This window comes from Dromiciops gliroides, chromosome 4, assembly GCF_019393635.1.
Source record: "Dromiciops gliroides isolate mDroGli1 chromosome 4, mDroGli1.pri, whole genome shotgun sequence".
NCBI classification, from domain to species: Eukaryota; Metazoa; Chordata; class Mammalia; order Microbiotheria; family Microbiotheriidae; genus Dromiciops; species Dromiciops gliroides.
The window spans coordinates 433,666,718-433,681,439 of record NC_057864.1 but is presented as its reverse complement, the minus strand read 5'-3'; the positions used below and the strand labels follow the sequence as shown (position 1 = coordinate 433,681,439).

Genomic DNA, 14,722 nt, shown 5'->3' with positions numbered 1-14,722 from the left:
TTCACATTTTTTTTTGTCTTCAGGAGTTATTATGTTGTTTTTTAGACATGCCTAATACCTTTGTTAAAACACTGAGCCATTATAATCTCAATGCAAATGCCACAGCATCCGTGGGAGATTATTTTAATACTGTTTTATTTTGAATACATTTCATTTACTTTTAAGCCACCATTGTAAAGTTATTTGGGTGATAGCTACATGGCTCAAAGCCAAAAACTCACAAGGCGGTGGTCTTATAGGTCTCTGAAGCAAAGTCAGAGAAGGCGAGGACAATTCACAGACATGAACAGAGAGCTTTTAGAGACTCATTCCAAGCTGCTAGTCTAGAAGGGTTTCAATTTGGATTGGTGTTGAATCTGGCATGCAGATAAAGAGTACACATGCTCTCAGCTGGGTACCCAATCACAAGGAGGTCTGTGACTTTGGCAATGAAGACAATAGAGTATTTTTCTATGTCAGTTTCCAAATAGCAACATCATCACCCACCTTGCCTTCACTTCACTCCCTTTTTTAAAAGCAGCATTTGATTCTTTTTTTTCCTTTCTTTTGATGCATTCATTCCTTTTTTCTTTTTCTTCCTTCTTTTTCTTGTTTTCTTGTTTTCTTCTTTCTCTTTCTTTCCTTTCTCTTTTCCTCTTTTCTTCTCTCTTTTTCCTTTCTCCTTTTTTCTTCCTTCCTTTCTTTCTCTTCATCTTTCTTTTTATCCTTCCTTCTTCCTTCCTTTTATTTTAGCATGATTACATTATTAGTAGCCAATAAGTAGATAATGGAAATAAAACTAGATCTGAAAATAGGAGATCCAGGTTAAAATACCAGTGTCACCCCAGGTAAGTCACATAATTTGCTTGAGACTCAGTTTCTCAATTTTTAAAATGGAGATAATAATGCTTTCAGAAAAGAAAGTATGGTATATGGGATACGCAGCTGGTCTCTGTCAAAATATCTGGTCTCTAAATTCATATAGTTTGGTGATCCTGGGTAAATGAGTTAACCACTCAGTACCCCAGGCAACTCTGTAAGACTAAAAGATGCAGAGTAGTTGCTGATTTCTATTAGCAAAGGGAGTTTATTTCTTAGGTTATTAAAATCATATGTTTGATTTTAAAATGCTCTTCCTTTGGGGCAGCTCTACAGCACAATGTATAGAGTACTGGTCCTGGACTCAGGAGGACCTGAGTTCAAATCTGACCTAAATGGGGCAGCTAGGTGGCACAGTAGATAAAGCAATGGCCTTGAATTCAGGAGGACCTGAGTTCAAATCCAGCCTCATACACTTAACATTTACTAGCCGTGTGACCCCCGGCAAATCACTTAACCCTCATTGCCCCACCAAAAAAAAAAAAAAAAATCTGACCTCAAACTCTTGACACTTGCTACCTATAGCTGAATGACCCTGGGCAAGTCACTTAACCCTAAATGCCTCACCAAAAAAAAATGCCTTTCCTACCTACTGTTTCATCAAGGAAACGTACCTGTTAAGGGCTAAAATTTAGCTAAACTGTCTAAAATATCTAATGAGTGGTCGCCAATAAATTATAAGCTTTAGCAAGGGTTAGACTTTTAAGCATTTATTAAGGAGAATAAGAGTTTGGTAAAGAGAGAAGAAAAGGTCTAAATTCCTATCTATTAAAAGGAGAGCACATTTCTAGCTCCGCTCTCCACCAGAGTCCAAAGGAAAGAGAGAGTGAGACTGAGTGCCAGTCTCTTCCTTCCTCCTCCCACTAGCCCGCATCACTTCCTGACGCCAAAGAAAAGACTCCTGGTCTTGCCCTCAAAGACCTTCGCTTCATGGGCAGAACTCTTCTACAGTAAGTCTCCAGCAGGTGGCGTTATTCCAATCGTTACACTATTATTAATCTTGAAGTACAACATAAATATAAATTGTTATTACTGCTGCTTCTCCTATCTGCCAAATACATTTATAGAAAAGGCATCAGGGTATAGCAGAATAGATTCAAATCCCAGCAATGGCATTTACAACATGTGTGACCTTGGCAAATCATATCCCCTTCTTGAGCCACAGTGTCCTCTGTAAAATGGGAGGGTTGCATAAGATAATCCTTAAACAACTTTTCTGCTTTAAATCTGATTCTACATGTTCATCCCATCATCTCTGATAGACCTTCCTTAGCCACAGTTTTAATTGTTAATTGTATCCTGCCCATTCTTTCTAAAATCCTTAAGTAATGTTATTATTTCTACATTGTCATCTGTGGGCCCATTACCTTTATTATATATCAGATTATATACACATATATACATATATGTGCATTTAGGTTTGTATGTATATATACATAAAGTATGTGGATGAGCATGTGTGTATGTGTTTATATTATGTGTATACATACATATGTGTATACATAGACCTAAAATCTTGCAGAGTAAGCAAGGTATTGTCAATTGGAAAATCACTGTCAGGCCATTATTACAAACCAACGGAAGAGGCTATCACCTTCATATACATATACACATATATGTATGTATGTATTTGTGTGTGCATGCATATATGTATGTATGTATATGTATGTATGTATCTCTGCACTCAGAAGCCAAAAGAGTAGAATAATTTAGTGTTATACATATAGGTATCCACCTTTGGATCCCAAGAGACCTAATGCAAAAGACCATTAACTCACTACATTTCTAAAAATATGTTCTTTGGAATTTATCTTATGCCAGAAATGAAGTAAAGTATCCTCAGCTGAAACGTCAGGATTCGGAGGTTTCTCTCATTACCTAGTCAACAAAGCACAATTTAAAACCTCAACAAGAAAGAATGCCAAATCAGTATATTTGGGGGGGGGGCTGTGAATTGAATAGATAATTCTGTGGAAACAGTTTTTATTAAGATAAAATTATGTAAAGTTTTGTTAACATAACTTTTTAAAACACCACACTACCTGTTTTGCTCAACACTTCTCCCACAAGAATGATGTTGTTAACCAGCCCACAGTTGCTGATTTCATATTCTGGGCTTTTAGGCAGTAAGTAAATGTGTGCTCCTTCCTCCCTGATTTCCAGCAACCTATTTCCATTGATATGAATATGCTATAATGGAAAATAAGAGTACAAAATACCACAGATGACTGGGTTGCATGGTCTTAAAATGAAGGTATCCATCATATAAGTGCATATCCCAAAGATCTATAGTCTGCTTATAGAATCAAATTTCCTAAGGTCATTTTTATATATTTTTTAAAAATCAAACAAATTTTAAAAATAGTAAATCATGCTACTATATTCATAATGGGTAGCTAGGTGGCACAGTAGATAGAGTTCCAAGCCTGGAGTTAGAAAGACTCATTTTCCTGAGTTCAAATCTGGCCTCAGACACTTGGTAGCTGTATGACCCTGGGCAAGTCCCTTCTTTTTGCAGGTAACTGTCATGGGCAATGAAGGTGAAAATCAAAAGTTCCTGCCCACAACAACCTTACTATGTTCTACTGAGAAGGAAACATTCTGAACTCTGATAAGCAAAGAAAATGTGATTTAGGGATGGGGAGAACACTAAGAACCAGGGAAACAGAAAAAAAGTTTTGCAAAGAAAATGACATGTGAGCCAGGCTTTGGAAGAAGCTGGAGATTCAAAAGAGATTGGGATTGGGCAGCAGGAGAGAGAAATAAACTCCAGTGATGGAGAACAGCATGAGCAAAAGTATGAAGATGGGAGATAAAGCCTTGATCTTGGGAAACAGGCCAGTTTGATTTCATCACAGAGTGCTAGAAGGTGAGTGGCATAGGGACTGGACCTGTGATTTCATTGATCTAGAGTTGGAGATTATCTATACTCTCAGATTAGCTAAATTAGCATTTTAGAGAGCACTCAAAGATTGAGAGAATGTGTCAGAGACAAGAGCAATATGAAATAATGTTTTAGAACACTGAATAATGTCATGTAAGTTTCAAATATCTAGATTTTCCAAACTAGGCCCATCAGCATGGAGTTCAAGCTTTGGCAACCTAATACACTTACACACACACACACACACACACACACACACACACACACACTGCTTTTCCTTGACACGAATGCATTTGGTGCTGCTAGTCCCTCTTCACTGATGCTTTTAAGAAATTTCTCCAGCCAGTCTCCATGGAACCAATACCTGACAATGTACCTCCTTCCCTGGTGATTTTTAAAAGCAGACAGACAGATTCACTGACCTCCTACACAATAAGCCCCAAGCCCTCAAAACCTAAAGTGTCCTCAACCTTGCAATGTCACTATGGAAAACGTGGCAGCTTCTTGTGACCCATAATTACCATAATTGGGTCACTGTCCTTCTTCTCATTGGCTGGTATGGAAACATCTGCAAATGGAGGCAGTGAGGTGATATAGTGATGAGAAAGCTGTACTTGGAGTCAGGAAGAACTGAGATCAAATCTTACCTCATTTACTAGCTCTGTGATACTGGACAAGTCCCTTAATCTTTCTTATCCACAGTTTTTTTTATCTGCAAAATGGGGATAATAATAGCCCCTACCTCACAGGGCTATTCTGAGTGTCCAATGACATATGTATGTAAATCGCTTTGCAAAGCCCAAAGCACCATATAAACCTTAGTTGTCAGGAGTTGTTACACAGAGAAAGAAATCACTATAACTTGAAGGAGTCTTAGAGATCATGTAGTATGACCTCCTCATTTTATAGAGGAGGAAACTAATGTCCTCGGGAGTGGAAAATTTCCCCCTCCCGCCATGTTCATATATCTAATAAAAGACAAGGTAGAAATTAGAGCCTGTTCCTCCTATCTCCCAGACCCGCCACTCTTTCATCTGCCTGTCAGATCAACAGACCATCTTAATTTTCGTTAATCTCTTGTAATGGGGGACTGGCAAATGCACAGTCTGTTAATGGATTCAATGAACTTTTCCTGAAATATAGGATTCATTAGTTTTCAAGTTGCTAAGTATGTTTCATCTTCTCACTTTTAACTTTACATTTTGTGAAATCTTCCTTTGCACAAGTCAGCTAGATCAAAGCTTCTTAAACTGAGATGCGACCCATAACTGAATGAGGGGGGTTGCAAAAAAAATTGGCAACAGTAAAAGGTTATGTATACCTATTTTATGTACCTATATGCCTGGGGTCACATAAAAATTTCTGGGGCGAAAGGGAGTCATGAGTGGAAAAAGTTTAAGAAGTCCTGAACTAGATGATAATTATTACAATATTCCCCAAACTAGTTAGAGATGTTCAAACCAAGCAACAACTGTGGAATTATATTTGATTATTCATTTTCTCATTTCAGCAAAGGACAGAACAACACAGGAAAGAAGCCTAAAATGATACCCTAAATGGCTTTTAAAAAATGATTATACAAAACTTTATGAACACTGTTTTTGTTGTTTATTTGTTTTGAGACAGGGTTTCCTCATCTTGCCCAGACTACAAGTGCAGTGACCACTCATGGACCAATCTCACAACTGATTGGCACAGGGGCTTTGACCTTTTCTGTTTTCAACATGGACCATTTCACCCTTCCTTGAGCATCCTGATGGCATCTGTTTTCAAGGGCTCACTATATTGTTGCCAAATCATTCAATAGACTTTAGCCCACTGTAGCTTAGACCTCCCAAATTCAAGTGATCCATCAGTCAACCTTCCACAGGATCAGGAATTACAGGGCATGTACCACCACAGTCAGCACATGAATACTGATTACTGCTGAAACTCTTACTAATTCTCAAGAAAGGTATTTTCCTTGTATGGAAACAAATGCCCAGTTTAACACTGCATTTAATATTTTAGAAGCCAGTCTTAAAGTAGGTCAAAGAATGAAGCCAATTCTGGTTTTGCCCACAAGCCACATCTTTAATTTTCACAGGAGGGAAGCTATAAGAATCTGTATATTACCAGCAAGTTGGAAAGAACCTTGCAAGCAGTCAGATTCTAGTCTGCTTTCTTTTATTTTGACTGCTGTGAAGTGACTTTGAGCATTTCCTTCCCCTTTCATAAGAAGGTACAAAATGGTGCTTAGAAGACCAATCTATTCACTTGGCTGGAGAATGCTGCCCAACTGAGATTTTATGTCAGCCACTGTTAAAGGGAGAGGCATTCCTGTATGCAATGTTTTGGTGGGTTTTTTTCTTTTGTTTTGTTTTTTGTTTTCCTCCAGGATTAGCATTAGTACCTTTAAGAGACCAAAAAAGTGACAGTGAGCTTTGGAAAAATAACAGGTTTTTTTTTTCCCCCAACTTCATCATCCAAGGAGCAACTGAACTCACAGAAGGGGACATCTAAGTGACCATCCCATGTAGCTTATATCGTTATTTTTCTTTCACCAAATGCAGCAGTCACTGCCAAAGATATGGCAAAGTTAACAGAGTCTCTCTGAGAAAACGACCTTCTAGCGAAGGACCATTCATATTTTCTTGGGTTAACTGAAAAACATTGAAATGCAAATCCTCCCTATAGAATATTATTTTTAAAATATAATGGGCTGGGGCAGCTAGGTGGCACAGTGGATAAAGCACTGGCCTTGGATTCAAGAGGACCTGAGTTCAAATCCAGCCTCAGACACTTAACTAGCTGTGTGACCCTGGGCAAGTCACTTAACCCTCATTGCCCTGAAAAAAAAAACAACAAAAATACAACAATAACAAAAAACCCAATAAAATATAATGGGTTTCAGAAAAAAAAGTTAGAACTGTGGCAATCAATATAAGCGAGTTAAATAACTAATGTTTCTTCTAGAGTAAATAAAGCTTGCATTTCGAGATAAAAGAGAAGAAAGTCACCAGTGCCTGTTTTCAGGGAGAAAGCTCTGAGAATTCATTTTGTTTCCCTTTCTCTCTCATTGTGATATGCTTGATTTTCCTAAATATTTCTAGATGACCAAATCAAGACAATAATATATGCAGTAGGCCCAAGGGCAGTAGTTTTAACCATGAACTGGACAACCTCTAACATACCTCTCAGATGCAAAGCTATGACCTATGATTGATGACACCTTTTAACCCTCTACTTTATATAAAAAAAAAAAGCATTTATATGTTCATCATAAAAGCAAATCAGGGAATCTGTAAATGTGGAAGAGAAATGGGTATAGATTGCATTAGCAGGCAAGTAAGCAAGTATTTACTGAAATACCTATTATGCCCTTGATTCTCTTCTGGTAACAGATAGGAACTTTTTAGGTAGCTAGGTGGTACAATGGATAGAAGAGTGGGCCTGGAGTCAGGAAGATCTGAGTTAAATCTGATGTCAGACATTTACTAGCTAGGTGACCCTGGGCAAATCACTTAACCCCTATTTACCTCAGTTCCTCATCTGGGAAATGAGGACACACTGGAGAAAGAAATGGCAAACCACTTCAGTATCTTTGTCAAGAAAACTCCATTGACAAAGTCCGTGGGGTCACAGAGAGTCAGACATGACTGAAGAATAACAAAGGAACTTTGCGATCCGTTGGTCCAACCCCTTAATTTTACAGTCAAGAAAAGTGAGTGCCCGAGAAGATAAATGACATGCCTAAGGTAAGGAGTGAGAAAACCTCTAACTCCAAGCCCAGTTCTGTTTACACTATACCATAGTATAGAAGGTGTGGCCCCCTAGGACTTTAAAACAGCTGAGAGAGAAGACATAATAATATATACATAAGACTTGGGGTTAAAAGTGAGTTTTATATGAAGACAATATATCAAGAATTTGTGATTTAGGTAAACAGGTATAGATGCAATCAGTCCCAAAATTAGCCAAGCCTGGGCGTGCAGCTAGTAAGTATTGGAGCTAAGGTTTGAACATATACCTTCCTAACTCTAACTGCTACACCATACAATACTGTCAAACTGATATAATAAAGTGATAAATATTACTGCAATGAAATAATCAGAATGCATATACTAGTGTTAACTGCATGCTATAAATATATAGAACAGATAAGTACAGAATTAGAAAAGCAAGAAATAGATCATTATGGGCTGGTTTGTCAGAGAAGTGCACTTGGCCTAGGCCTTGAAGGCTGGGTTGGATATGTTTTATAAACAAACAAAAATAGGAAGAGAAGGATATTCGATGTAGCATCAGCAAAAGGTGAGGAGGCAAAGAGATGGTCTGAATGGAATGCAAGGTTTGTATTAGTACGTAATACAAAATAAAGTCACACAGTTGTGTTGATTACTTTAGTTGGGGGAGGAGGGTCCCTTAGAATTCAGATGGATATATTTAGATCATGGAGTCAGAGCCATAACTAGGGCAGGGCAACCATCACTTTGTTCCATGTCACTGAAATTTTAAAGGCTCTTTATTTCACTTGCATTCCTTCTGCAGCATAGAAATAACTAAGCTCACCACCTAGTTAATAAAAATACTTAGTTAAAATAGGAAGCTTCTCCTCTGGCTGCATAACAGGTGCAATGCTACTCCCCCTCACTCCCCAGAATCCTTAGCTGGGGCCTCATGGTGTCCTTCTTGTGCATACTGCACCCCTGCCTCTACTGAATTATTTCAAACGCTAAAATTGCTAGTTATAACTTTCTCTGGATTCAGTAGGCAAGAAAAACTTCTTGTAGGCTCTTGAGCAGGAAGACAATACATGGTGATTTAGTCAAAATTAATCTTACTTTGTATTTAAAGGAGTAATAAACATACCTTGGACTTGGATTCTGTTTTCAAATATGAGTACAATGGTCAGAGAGGAATTTTTTTCTTTTAAAAATGCCAATAAGTAAGTAAACCTGGCAAAGGACTGAAAGGGGACAAAAAAAAAGAAATTGACAGATGTTTTAACACCACTGTCCTGGTATAATGAAGGGCAAATCAGTTCAAAAGAAAGAAACCTCCTTGTCCCTCACAGTAAAAAAAAGTTCACTCATTTTTTGGAACGTTGTGGCATGTGAATAGGGTCTATTTTTATACAGTTATAGTGTCTGCTGACAATTCCCTTTCATATGCAGTTTTAGGGAAACTGTTACTGATACCTTTTCAATGAGAATGCTAATTTCTCAGAGGCAACCAAGTAGCCACCAGATGGCAACCTGAGCTGATCTCAAACCATCAATTTCAAGCAGGAAACTCTATAGCCTATATTATACTCAATCCCTCAAGTCATCCAATTCTTCTGAAAATAGAAAAGTCTAATGGTTTCTCCTCTGCCTCTATTCTGCTACAATTTTTGCAAGTTCCATTTTAACAGAGGAAAATATGCTTAACATCTAATATTTACAACAAACAAAAATAACCAAGTTTTCCACCTCCTCCCTCCCCCTTAATGGCAATTGATCTAGAAATATCATAGGAACAATCCTTAATAGCACTATTAGGGTTGATGGCTATGCTTATCCAATATGCATGAATACATTAGTACACCTCCTCAAGAAAATTCATTTTTGTTTCAAATGGTGACCGAGTTATTTCGAAAAATAGCTTTCCTTTTAATTATTTCCACAAACATTGTAACAGTCTTGCTAACTACACCACAGAGTACTTTATTTTTGCTCTTTTTTAGTCATATGAGCCTACTTGTAATTAAAGGCACGCGGCATTAATGATGCTCAAAGTCTCAAAGGGAAACATTTAATGTCCACCTCATAATATTATGCCAAAATTATGTGCACAGAAGACTTTTTAATAATCTTTGTTTCCTAATTCCATTTTGATTGGCTATGAAATCCACAGCAACACTCAGGGGCTCACATTTCGACTGTCATCAGCACTTCAGCTCCATAAATTGTACAAATGCACCCGACTTCTCCGTCTGTGGGCTTCTTTTCAAAGCTTCTGTTTAACTTCTTCAGAAAATTAGCTGCAGGCTGGAGATAATTGCAGATAATTTTACCATTTTTAAGCCACTGGGGCGTTGCATTGAGATGTGACAGAGAAGTTTGTCTAAACACAAAGAGCAAATCGCTGGCTTTCCATTGTCATCTCAGATCTCTGGTAAGGTTCATAATGTGATAGCACTGTGTATGCAAATTGAAGTTGTCATCACTAAAATGATCTTAAATTTTCTGACACAGCCAGCTCTCTTACTCAGTGTTCTTAATTGGCTTGGATGAAGGATAGGACCTACATTAACACTCAGTATCATGTTGGAATTATTTTGCTCTACTTAGAATTATAGGTTTGGAGCTGAAAGGGACCTTAGAATTCAACTAGTCCAACCCTCTTGTTTCCAGAAGAAGGAAATTGAGGTCCATGAAAGTGAAATAACGTGTTCAAAGTCGTACTGCTAATAAACATCAGAAGTAGGTTAGAACATGGGACAAGTGATTCCAAATGCAGCATAATTTCCACAAGCTGTCTTCACACTCCATAACCCTCAGCACAACATACCTATTCAGACAATAGCCTTCTGTACACAAGCTGAACTGGTTAAGGAATGTGTAAAGTTCAAAAGAAGTGAAAGAGTACTGGCCCTGGAGACAGGAGCACCAGAGTTCAAATTTGACCTCAGACATTTACTAGCTGTGTGACCGTTGGCAAGTCACTTAACTCAGATTGCCTCAGAAAAGAAAAAGATATACACATTTTTCAGTATATTTAACAATTCACCAGTTAGTTACTATAGCATTTTATTTTTTCTTATTTCCTGGTAATTTCAGTATAAATAGCACAATTCTCAGGACCACATTGTGCCAGAGATTATTGAATAGTAGAATTTCAGAGTCGGAAGTAGGGTTAGGGGTAGAATGTGGGGGATGGGTTGGAAGGAAGATCATAAGAAAACCACTCCCTCCTTCGGTCCCCCTCACACAACAATTAGTCAGAGTCATTAACAAGACCAGAAGTCAAGTCATTCAACTCTTGGTGCTGAACATGTTCCACTCTGGTATACAGTTATCTGTTCCCTATCTTCATCTTCCTCATCATGGTTTCAGTATATTGCAGATCGACTTAAGAAATTAAATGGGAATTTTCTGGGAGTTTTGTGGAAGCCACAGATGACATTCAAAGGCCAGCAGATAACAGAGCCTATGTCCAAATACTTAACCCAAATTTTCCAATAAAGCACTATAAACACGCCATAAAAGAAAAATAAAAAATCAAGGCTTCTTCTCTGGTATGAAGGGAGGGCCAACAACTTTTATGTGGATTTTCCACATCACGGGGGGGGGGGGGGGCGGGGTGCATGCCTCTACCCCCCCCCCCAACTCTGCCATGTGAAAAGAATAACTGTATGTCTTCATTACAGGTAAACAGTGAAATTCACCTTCTTATATTAAATGAGCTTGATTTTTAAATGTTCCACCTTGGTTAATAGTGCTCTTATATAACTGATATTCAGGCATGTTATTATGAGAGATAACAGGATCATAGATCATAGAGGTCACCTAATCCAACCCCTCCCCATGTTATAGTTGAGGTTTACTGAGACACAGAGTTAAAAGTAATTTCTTCAAGGTCACACAGGGCTCAGATTTAAGCCTAGGCCGGATAGATTCAAATCCAGCATGCTTTCCACTGACCCATGATGCCTTATTTTCTTTTTTTGTGTTCACTTTTCAAGTAAATGCAGTTCTCATTCAAAGTGACTGAAAGCACTGGGCACTAGAGTATCAGTAGAAACCAAGGAAATACAGGCAGCAGATAACAGGGACAAGGCTTATTTTCTCAGCATCCCACAGGCTCTGAGGAAAAAAAGCAACAACCGCAAAATGGTGTTTTAATATTTTCTGAGTCCGGTTTTTAGTTTGGGAATGTTGGACCTCCACAGTAGCATGCTATGTACATGTTGACTCACTATTCAGCTAAGTCTAGGACGAGTTGTTTATGTCACTCCACGCTGAACTAAACCAGAGCAGTTACCAGGAGGCTCTGGTCTTCCTCTCTCGGCATGCCCCCTCAGTCCTTGGACTCCCTATTATTGCTGCTAACAAGGGTGTTACCAATTGGATAAGTGGTTACTGAAACTACTTTGCAGCAAAAAAAAAAATTTACATACAGGGGCTAAACGCACAATTGTGTGTATGGCAGCTACATTGATATAATAGGCCATAATGACTCTGAAGGAACAGTTATGGATGAGCATGTCAGAGAGGAGAGAAGTGAGGAGCCTGAGTAAGTCATAACACAAATGACTTTACTGACTTCCATAAATCCTGGGGCTAAGGAGCACCTAAGCAGGCCTGAGCCCGCAGAGTCCTGAGACAGCTTTACAGTCTTGTGTCAGAAATCCTTATGCTGTAGAGTTTTATGGAAAAGCCAAAATTGCAGAGGAGCAATTGTGTGCCTATATTTAGGCCATTATCATTGACTTGGTCTATAACGTGCATACAAATAGTCCCAAAGTATTCATTTAGATGATAGATTATTAAATCCATTATGCCAATAATATGCATATTAAGGAGTACAAATTAAGCATTGACAGGTAATGCCTCATAAACCCTGTGCTCTTCTCTGAAAAACTGTCGTGTTCAATGACTAACTCAAATCCACAGAAGACTTGGGCACTTGAGTGATGGCCCAATTCTGATAGTTATAAAGCTCTCTGTGTGGTAGGGTTTCTAAACAGTGAGCCAGTCCTTACAACTTAAGGATTTTGAAGTTCAATATTCAGTTTTATTTTATTTTATTATTTTTTTGTCAGAACCCATGGACTACTGGGAATGAATCCAATGAAGGCTGGGGTTGGAAAACTGGGTCAAAAAAAATAATAATTTCTATCCAAAGGGGAAACATATCATTCTCAAATCCATAAGAAAATTCATTCAACACAGTAGGATTATAGATATAACAATCCCTGAAAACAGGTCCTGCACAATCTAAATTCAATGTTCTTACCCCTGCCTCATACTGCCTTTCTCATGCAAGCTATACTGAGGAGGTAAACAAAGATAGCAAATGTACACAGGTAAACCACCCACTGAACATGTTACATGGGGTCCATGCTGCTTGGAATTGCATGTTGAAAAAGTCTCTGTTTCTACCTTTTTTTATTCACGTCTACATTCTTAACCAGTTTCAAAAAAGTCATGTTACTATAAATGCCATAAAGAACTATGTAGAAACCACAGGAAGCATTAGTGGGTATCCTTGTTACACCTTAAGGATTTGGATATTATAGCCTACATCAGCTAAAAAGCAATTTCCCCTAGATTCACAATAATGCCTTGAGCTTGTCTTCTGACCTTCTGTCAGAAACAATTAAACGTATTTTATAAAGATGACAAAATTCTTGCTCTCCTTTGCAGACTTTACAAAAATTATTTGTGATTCTGTTCAAATAAGAACCTTCTATGGAAGTCTCTTGATTCTACATTTCATACTATTTGTTCAGCACACACCCGTTTCCCAGTGAGACAAGTCCTCTTTTTGAAATATTTAGACTTTGGAAGCAGTTTAGTCATAGTGACACCTAATAGCCAACCTCTTTTTCTCGCTCTCGACAAAATCAGGTCCAGCTTATAATTCAAACCAGTCCCTAAAGGCACTTCTGAAAAATGGCAAGCCCTTAGTGTTCAGGTGAAAACGCTCTTTATTGCTCAAAATTGTTTCCTGTTAAAAAGCCTTTTTCTGAAATGCTAGGTCTAAGATGATCTTATGCTAATTTAACTCACTGGGGATGGTGAACAGATGTTACTTTGATTAATAGTTTCAGTATCCTGAAAATGCCAGGCCAGGTTCAAAACAATAAAGTCAGGTAAGAAATGTATTAAAAAGCATCATTCTCATATTCGTTATGTTGGAGGAAAATGGGATCACATCTCTTATACCAAATAAAGGCCAGCTATAAATCAAAGTAAAAATATTGAAAAAAAAATTCATTGTTACCTAATCCCTTTGGTTTCTGTCACCACGATATATGTTATTGCTTTTAGATATATTTGCATATCTGTCTTTTTTGTGAAAAATTCCAATATAGGTGCCCTAACACCACATTTTTATTGGAATTTTACCCACAAAATCACAAAATTTCAAGCTGGAAGGGACCAAAGACCATCTAGTGAAACTGATTTAAGAGGACCATTGATAAACTGGAGAAGATGAAGAAGGACAACCAAGTTGCTGAAGGTCCTCAAAATCATTTGAAAGAACTGAATCCATTTAATCAGGAGAATAGAAGTCAGTAAAAGGTATGACAGCTATAGTCAATTACTTAAAAGGCTGTCCTATGAAAATAGGTTTACTACTTATTCTGCTTGAGCCCAGAAAGCAGATCCAGGATCAATAAGTGGAAGCTATGAAGAGGAAAATTTCTTCCTGGTTCATCTTCCTTGATAGAATACAAACTCCTTGAGGGCAATGACTACTTCACTTTTGGCTTTATATTCCCAGAACCATGCCTAGAACATAATAAGTGCTTAATAAATTATTATTGGTTGATTTAGAGCTATCTAAATGTAAAGTGGGCTGCCTCAGGAGGTAGATTTACTGGAAATCTTTACTTATCAATGATGATGCAGAAGGAATTATTTTTATAGGCTGAAGTTAGAATGGATGGTCATTAGTGTCCCTCCCAACTCTGTAATTCTGTAAATCTGCTCATTTTACAGATAAGGAAATGAAAATCTAGAAAAACTAGATGATTTACCTGCAGTCATCCCCATGATTCGATGTCAGAACCAGAACTAAAATACAAGTCTCTTCATTTCCCCATTTGGTGCTGTCCACTATGCCACACTATCCTCATCTCCCCTCTCCCACTTCCTCCCCGCCCCCCCAAGAGTTAGAAGGTCCAAAAAAACCAATAACTTTTGTCATTTTGTTTACTCAATCTAGACCCATGTCTGGATTTTTGTGTTCTGGAGTTGCTGGCTTCCAGGAAGTAACAACGTTCAA

The 14,722-nt window shown here is 38.0% G+C and overlaps 1 protein-coding gene across 11 annotated transcripts in view; it reads right to left on the bottom strand.

Moving 5' to 3' along the window:
• The window catches only part of NTNG1 (netrin G1), a 453,958-nt gene that overhangs the window by 428,572 nt on the left and 10,664 nt on the right, over nt 1–14,722 (bottom strand). The window lies entirely within an intron of this gene.